The following is an 8,040-nucleotide window of genomic DNA, read 5'->3' on the forward strand; positions in this document are numbered from 1 at the left end:
ACTGACTTTTTTTTTGCATGTAAACATTGTGGCAAAGCCTTGACTCTTTAAAATTTTTTATTTAAACATTTTTTTTCCATTTTACATACAACCACTATTCCCCTTCCATCCCCTTCTCCCGCTCCCTCCCCAAACTCTCCTCCACCCTCCCCATCCACTCTATAGAAAGGAAAAGGCCTCCTATAGGGAGTCAACAAAGCCTGAAACCTTAAGTTGAGGAAGGACCAGCCTTCCCTAGCCCCTGAGCAAGGCATCCCACCATAGGGAATGGGCTCCAAAAAGCCAGCTCATGTACCAGGGATAGATACTGGTCCCACTGCCAGGGGCCCCTCAAACAGACCAAGCTATACAACTGTCGTCCACATGCAGAGGGCCTAACTCAGTCCATGCAGGCTTCCCAACTGTTGTTCTAGAGTCGTGAGTACCCACAAGCTGGGGCCTGCTGTCTCTGGATTTTCCTGTCATGATCTTGACTCCCCTTTGCTTAGGTAATCCCTCTTTGCTCTCTGACTGGACTCTCAGACCTTGGCCTGGTGTTTGGCTGTGGATCTCTTCATCTGCTTCTATCAGTTAACGGTATGGATGTTCTGTGATGACAATTAGGATATTCACTACTCTGATTATAGGAGAAGGCCAGTTTAGAAACCCTCTCCACTATTGCTAAGGGTCTTAGCTGGACTCATCCTTGTGGGTTTCTGGGAGTTTCCCTAGCACCGGGTGTCTCCCTAACCCTATAATGGCTCCCTCTATCAAGATAGTTCTTTCATTGCTCTCCCTCTCCATTCCTTCTTCAACTCGACCATCGTGTTCCCTCATGTTCTCATCCCCTATCCCTTTTCCTCTACTCTCTCCTCTGTTTAACCAGGAAATCTCATCTATTTCGCCTTCCCAGGATGATCCGTGTGTCCTTCTTAGGCTCTCCTTGTTACCCAGTTTCTCTGAAGCTGTGGATGATAGTCTGGTCATCCTTTGAATTGCTTTATATCTAATGTCTATGTAAGTCTCTCTTAGTATCCTCATTGTTGTCTAAGTTTTCTGGGATTGTGTTTTGTAGGTTGGTTTTCTTTGCTTTATGTTTAAAAACCACCTATGAGTGAGTACATGTGATAATTATCTTTCTGTGTCTGGGTTACCTCACTCAAAATGGTGTTTTCTACTTCCATCCATTTGCCTGCAAAATTCAAGCTGTTGCTATTTTTTTCCTGCTGTGTAGTACTCCATTGTGTAAATGTACCACATTTTCCTTATCCATTCTTTGTCGAGGGACATTTAGGTTGTTTTCAGGTTCTGGCTATGACAAACAATGCAGCTATGGACATAGTTGAGCACATTTCCCTATGGCACGTTTGAGCATCCTTTGGATATATACCCAAAAGTGGTATTACTGGATCTTGAGGAAGGTTGTTTTCTAATTTTCTGAGAAATCGCCACACTGACATCCAAAGGGGTTGTACCAGCCTACATTCCCACCAGCAATGCTGAAGTGTTCCCTTTTCTCCACAACCTCTCCAGCATAAGTTGTCATCAGTGTTTTTGATCTTAGCCATTCTTACAGGTGTAAGATGGAATCTCAGAGTTGTTTTGATTTGCATTTCTCTGATGACTAAGGATGTTGAACATTTCCTTAAGTGTCTTTTAGCCATTTTACATTCCTCTGTTAAGAGTACTCAGTTTAGGTCTTTACTCCATTTTTTTTATTGGATTAAGTGTTCTTTTCGTGACCAGTTTCTTAAGTTCTTTGTATATTTTGGATATGAGACCTCTGTCTGATGTGGGATTAGTGAAGATCTTTCCCCATTCTGTAGGCTGTCGTTTTGTCTTGTTGACCATGTCCTTTGCTTTACAGAAGCTTTTCAGTTTCAGAAGGTTATTGTTTTATTAATTGTTTAATTGATTTAAACAATTATTATTGTTTCTCTCAGTGTTTGTGCTGCTGAGGTTATATTTAGGAAGTGGTCTCCTGTGCCAATGCATTCAAGTGTATTTTCCACTTTCTTTTCTATAAGGTTCAGTGTGGCTAGCTTTCTGTTGAGGTCTTTGGATCCATTTGGACTTGAGTTTTGTGCATGGTGAGAGATATGGGTCTATTTTCATTCATTCTTTTACATGTTGATATCTAGTTATGCCAGCACCACTTGATAAATATGCTTTCTTTTTTTCCATTTGATATTTTTTTGTTTCTTTGTCAAAAATCAGGTGTTCGAAGATTTGTGAATTGACATCTAGGCCTTCTGTTCGGTTCCATTGGTCCTTCTGTCTGTTTTTATGCCAAAATCCAGGCTGTTTTTGGTACTGTAGCTCTGTAGTAGAGTTTGAAGTCAGGGATTGTGACGCCTCCAGAAGTTCTTTTATTGTACAGGATTGTTTTGGCTATCCTGGGTTTTTTGCTTTTCCATATGAAGTTGAGTACCGTTCTTTTGAGGTCTTTGAAGAATTTTGCTGGGCATTGCGTTGAATTTGTTTGATCTAAAATTCTTAATACCTATATAACTTAAAGACTAAGACTTCATATTAGAATATTATACAATAAACAAATGTGCAACAAGAGAGGAGAATGACTTCAAAATGTAAACAATGTATAAGTCTCTTGATCAGAAGTATAAATGTACATTGCAATATAATAAATATATATCAATATATAAAAATGATTTAAGCAGAGGTAGAAGCATGCATGCATACAATATTCAATATAATTTAACTTTGTATCAATATAAAAGAATCTATACCAATGTAATTGCCTATAAATAACTCACAAGTATTCACTCTATTACTCACTATTTTTATTAGTGTGAGTAAGCTCATACTAATCTATTATCCCATCTGTTTTCCCTTTGTTTTCAAAGAGATCCCTGAGCCTATAAACTTTTCCCCCAACCCCCAACCCTATACCATTTATAATCAATCCCTAAATGATGCCCCTAACTCTTAGGACAAACTTTATTGGGAGAGGGGACATTGTCTTCTAGAATTACTTCCAGCTGCCATGGGGACGATGTTCTTTCTCTAGGATCCTGTGAAAGTAAAATGATGGTTAAGTTTCAAGATTACTGTCTGGTATAATTGCAAATAGTCTCTGAGTATTTGGCAGGGTTTTTCTGAGCTTCCTATTTGGAGGTAAAAATGTGCACCATTTCAGCTAACCAAGTTGGAACCATCTTGAACAGCTGGTACCCAAACAGCTCTTGTAGTAGCGTTATCAGCATTATGATGTCATATCAACCAGGTGGAGTTGTTGTTGTGGGGCCCCATCTTCTTCCTGGAAACTTCAAAGATTACTGCAGGAAAATTCATTCTTCATTGTGAAAAACTTTAACATTATTTATATGGACATATACAGACATATATATTCAATAAAAGGTACGATAGAGAAAAAAATAGATATGAAGAAAAGTAAAATTTTTGTCTAAATTCTTTTTTTCTTTCTGTCCCATATCATGACTCCTGACATGAGACAGAAACTCTGAATTTTTATTTTAACAACATGTTTGGATTTAGAGAGGGACAGAGCCAGTGTCCAACTCCAAAACCAGCTCTATATATTCATATATACTTAAATATGTGTGTATCAATTACCTGATCTCAAAAATTGGTTTCTTTATTCTCGATGATCCTTAGTGGATATTTAATGTCAATCTCCAAACATCCAGGGTCTCTCGAATTTTTGAGGATGAGTATTTTCCTGCAAAGACAAGAACAGAACCCTGCCCCAACCCTATATGTTTTCCTTACCACCTGTAGGGTTGTCACTGTTGTGGATGAACTGTCATTTCTCTTTTTCAAAAGGTTTCTCCTTTTCAAACCAAATCTTTATTAATTTTTATGGTATCCGTAGTTTTTCTTCTTCTGTGGAAACAAGAGCAAAACCCCTTCCCCGATATAGCACATCTCCTGGCTTCCACTGTGAAGTCACCACATTCTTGAAATAAACCACTTGATTTAATTCAGAAGACTTTTCTATTAACCAATGTCTCTCTGCTGCTGTTGTCCCTTTTTCATTAGTGTTAAGAAAATTCAAGGTTAATAAAATATTATGTAATCTATTTCTGGGGACATTTTCCACCCCTTTCTGTTTGTTTAACATATCCTTTATAGTTCAATTTGATCTTTCTATAACTGCCTGACCTGTAGGACTGTGTGGTATACTTGTAATATTCTTAATATTATAATAAACAAAAAACTGTTTCATTTTCCTAGAGACATATCCTGGACCATTATCTGTCTTTATTTGTGCAGGTATACCCATGATGACAATAACTTCTAATAAACGTGTGATTACTGAATCAGCCTTTTCTGAGCTTAAAGCAGTTGCCCATTGAAAGCCTGTATAAGTGTCAATGGTGTGGTGTACATATTTTAATCTTCCAAATTCTGCAAAGTGGGACACATCCATCTGTTGGCTTCTCAGTTAACCATTTTAAAGCTAGGGCCATTGGTACCTCTAATGGTTTGCTAGTTGCTTTATGTTCTTGTACAGCCTGAATGGCTGGTGACCTTTGTGCATAGTACCTTATAATATCCTTCCTAGAATTATGAGTTCCTGGGACTGCAGGAATGTTAATCTGGGTATTTCATTGCTGCAGCAGATCATGACCCCATAAATTTACTGCAATGTTAATCACATATGGCCTCAGCTTCCCTCTTTGACCTTCTGACCCAATACAGTCAACCCATCTCTTGCTTTGTTTACTTTGAGATATGATCGCAAGTCCTAGTAAGTGAACATCTGCCTCTTGAAGAGGCCAGTTTGGATGCCAAGATTCTGGAGTAATGATACTCACATCTACACCTGTGTCTATCAAACCAACAATTACAATGCTATTTATACACACTCTTAGCTTTGGCCTTTGATCACTTATAGAAGTCTGCCAGAATATACATTTCCTATTTCCTACTGGAATTTTTGACTTATCCTCCATGTTTATGCCATCATCTAGAGCAGTATGGTCTTTTACAGAAGGCTCTGGATTTTTTAATTTTCCTGGTGAGACATGTCCTCCACAGTTACTGGGAATGACTGGGATACTTTTGGCTTGGGGGCCTGTGATAGGCCCCTCAAGGAGTTTCTCAATGGTATCAGATTGCCTGTCTGTTTGTTGTTGATCTGCATTCCTTGGTCCAATATAGGCCTTTGCCACACCTGTTACATATACCTGAAGGCTGTGTTCTTCTATTTTTGCCATTCCCAGAGGAGATATTATTCCTAGGAATTCTTTGTCTACAATCCCTTCTTAGATATCCTATCCTACCACAATTAAAACATTTGGCAGTTTGATGTCTCCTCATTCCTTTGGAAATTGCTTTTTTTTTTTTTACCCAAGATTTAGTATTATAGTCAAATGTTTCAATGTTCATTTATAAAAGATCCTTTCATCCATAGGTGTTGATCTAACCTTTAAAGGCCCAAGTATCTTTTTGCATTCTAAGTTGGTATTTTTAAGGCAGATATTCAATAAGTACTTGTCTAGCATCTGGGTCTGTTACTCCTATTCGTACAGCCTTAGTTAATCTTTGTAAAAAGTCAGTAAAGGGTTCTCTCTGGCCCTGTTTAACCCTGATATATGATTCAATTATTTTTCTAGTTCTTGAATCCTGTCCCAAGCATTTAAGGCTGCTTTGTGACATAGGGACAAGATTTGTTCATCATAAAGAGCTTGAACCTGTGGGTCAGCATAAGGGCCTTCACCAAGAATTTGATCTTGGGAAGTCTCAAGGCCTTTTGCTTTTCCCCATTGTTCCAAAATTTTTGCCTCTTCTCTGAAATAAATTTTAAGCATTAATTGAGTCCCATCATCCAGGACTGCTGAAACTAATTGAGTTCAGTCATGTGACATTGCTTTAATGCTAGACCATGTCTTTATCATCTCCCTAACAAATGCAGAATTCAAACCATAGATTACAAGAGCTTGCTTAATTTCTTTTAGATCATTCATTCCTATAGGTATCCATCTACCTTCTTGGATCCTTTTGGGCCTTTATAACTTGATGCTTTTTCAGAGTAGATTATGGAGTAGGAAGCTAAAACCCTGGGTAAGTCATCTCTAATAGCTACTGGCGATATTGAATCTTCTCCTTGTTCCTTCTTTCCCTGTTCATCAGCTCCAATAATTTTCTCGATTATTTCAAATCTTTTTACTATTGTCTTTTGTAAAGCCTGAATCTCTTGGCCTGTATTTATTTCTAGTGATTTCATTGCGGTACCTAGCCTCTGGTTCTCATTCTGCACATGTGATTCCAAGGTCTGGAGTTTCTCTTTCAAAGATCACATCTCATCCTTGGACATTACTTGAATAGTGTGTGGATTGCTATCCTAGAGAGATAATCTATCTGTTAACTTATCATAATTTTTTAAACAAATTTTGATTGTCAGATTCAACAGTATGAATTCTTTCAGATAACTTCTTAGTACCCTTAGATATGGATTCACTTTTGTCTTTCAAATTAATGTTATTCTTTTTAATAGTATTTTTTAGGTTTCTTTTGATTTTCAGTGGTATTAATCCTGTCAACTAGCTGTTCATTATTAGTCTGTAAAGACTGTACCATTCCTAAAAGTTCCATATTCTTTCCTAATGATGGGATATGGAGAAGAAAACTGAGTCCCAAATACCTAATAAATTGAAGTATCACCATAACCATATTAGCCTTGCATAATACAATTTTCATAGTATTAGCACAAAAGTTACTAAAAGTTTCAATATTAATGCAGTCTGCCACATTGATTTATTAATTACCTGTATTGTGATCTGGTAAACTCTAATCTTTATTGTCCAGCAGATGTCATGGCTGCAGAGTTGAGGTTAGAAGCAATGCAACTGGTGGTAACAGGAATGGTCCTGGGCCGCTTTAGTTTCCATGATGCTTTAGTTTTCTGCCTTGGTAGTGGCTAAATACTGAGAAATATGCTTTCCTTGACAAATTAAAAGCAATTAAATCAATTCCATACATGGAGCACGAAAACCAGAACTCACGGTTAGGGACCAGAAACTGGAAGCTACCCAAGTTGCCACATGGCAAAGAACTGTGCCATGGAATGTGGCAGTTGTGCCTGCGCTTGGGAAATTTCCAAGTTGCCACACACAGTAAATTCTGCTGTGGCGGGGGTTCTACAAAAAACCGCTTAGGTAAAAGCAAGCCAAGTGGGCAGGGTTGGGAGACTGTCTGGGCCATGGACTGGCTAGGCTGTCAGGCCTTTCGCCTGGTAGATGTGCAGTCCGAATCCACAGGGAATAGCTCAGAATTGAGAAATAGATGGTTATTTATTTAGGGGTAGACTCACAAATCAGAATCCTCTGCTTAAACATAGATCAGAAACCGAATCCCGCAGCTGGAAAAAGCCATGTGAATGCTCTACATAGGCATATATAGTATAAGAGGCCGTGCCCCAGTGGGCGGTAGCCACTGGCTGTAAGACTTCCTACAGCAATTTATGGTTATTGTAAATGGTGATGTTTCTCTGATTTCTTTTTCAGCTTCATTATCATTTGTATATAGGAGAACTACTGATTTTCTTTTTGACTTAATCTTCTATCCTACCACATTACTGAAGATGTTTCCTGAAGTTGTAGGAGTTCCCTGGTAGAATTTTGGAGGCTAATATTATATCATAAGCAAATAGTGAAAACTTGACTTTTTACTTTTCAATTTGAAACTTTTTCATCATCATTGATATTTCTATAGTCAGTTTTGTCCTGTATGTCCTATGGTGACATGTGCAGGCCTTTTTTTCTACACATTGCTCTAGACTGCTTAACATACTTTGAACTGGAGATGTTAATCACTTTTGCTGGAGAGGTGGTAAGGGTTCTGTAGAGGGGGAAAATTAATGTTACAGCACTCTTGACCAGGGCTCTTTTGAGGCCCCTTCTGATCAAAAGAATGGATTCTCCCTCTGGCCTGGGTGGAGACGGGCCATTTTGAGCTAACATGAGAGTTATTCACCTGACTGAGAGAACACGCTGCCAGAATGCAGGCTCACTGATACCAGGCTAAAAGAGATGGAAGTGGGGGAAGTTATTCCTTTGATGAGATAATGTACATTTT

Source organism: Alexandromys fortis, unplaced genomic scaffold, assembly GCF_014885135.2.
Source record: "Alexandromys fortis isolate MF-2015 unplaced genomic scaffold, M_Fortis_MF-2015_v1.1 scaffold_231, whole genome shotgun sequence".
NCBI lineage: Eukaryota > Metazoa > Chordata > Mammalia > Rodentia > Cricetidae > Alexandromys > Alexandromys fortis.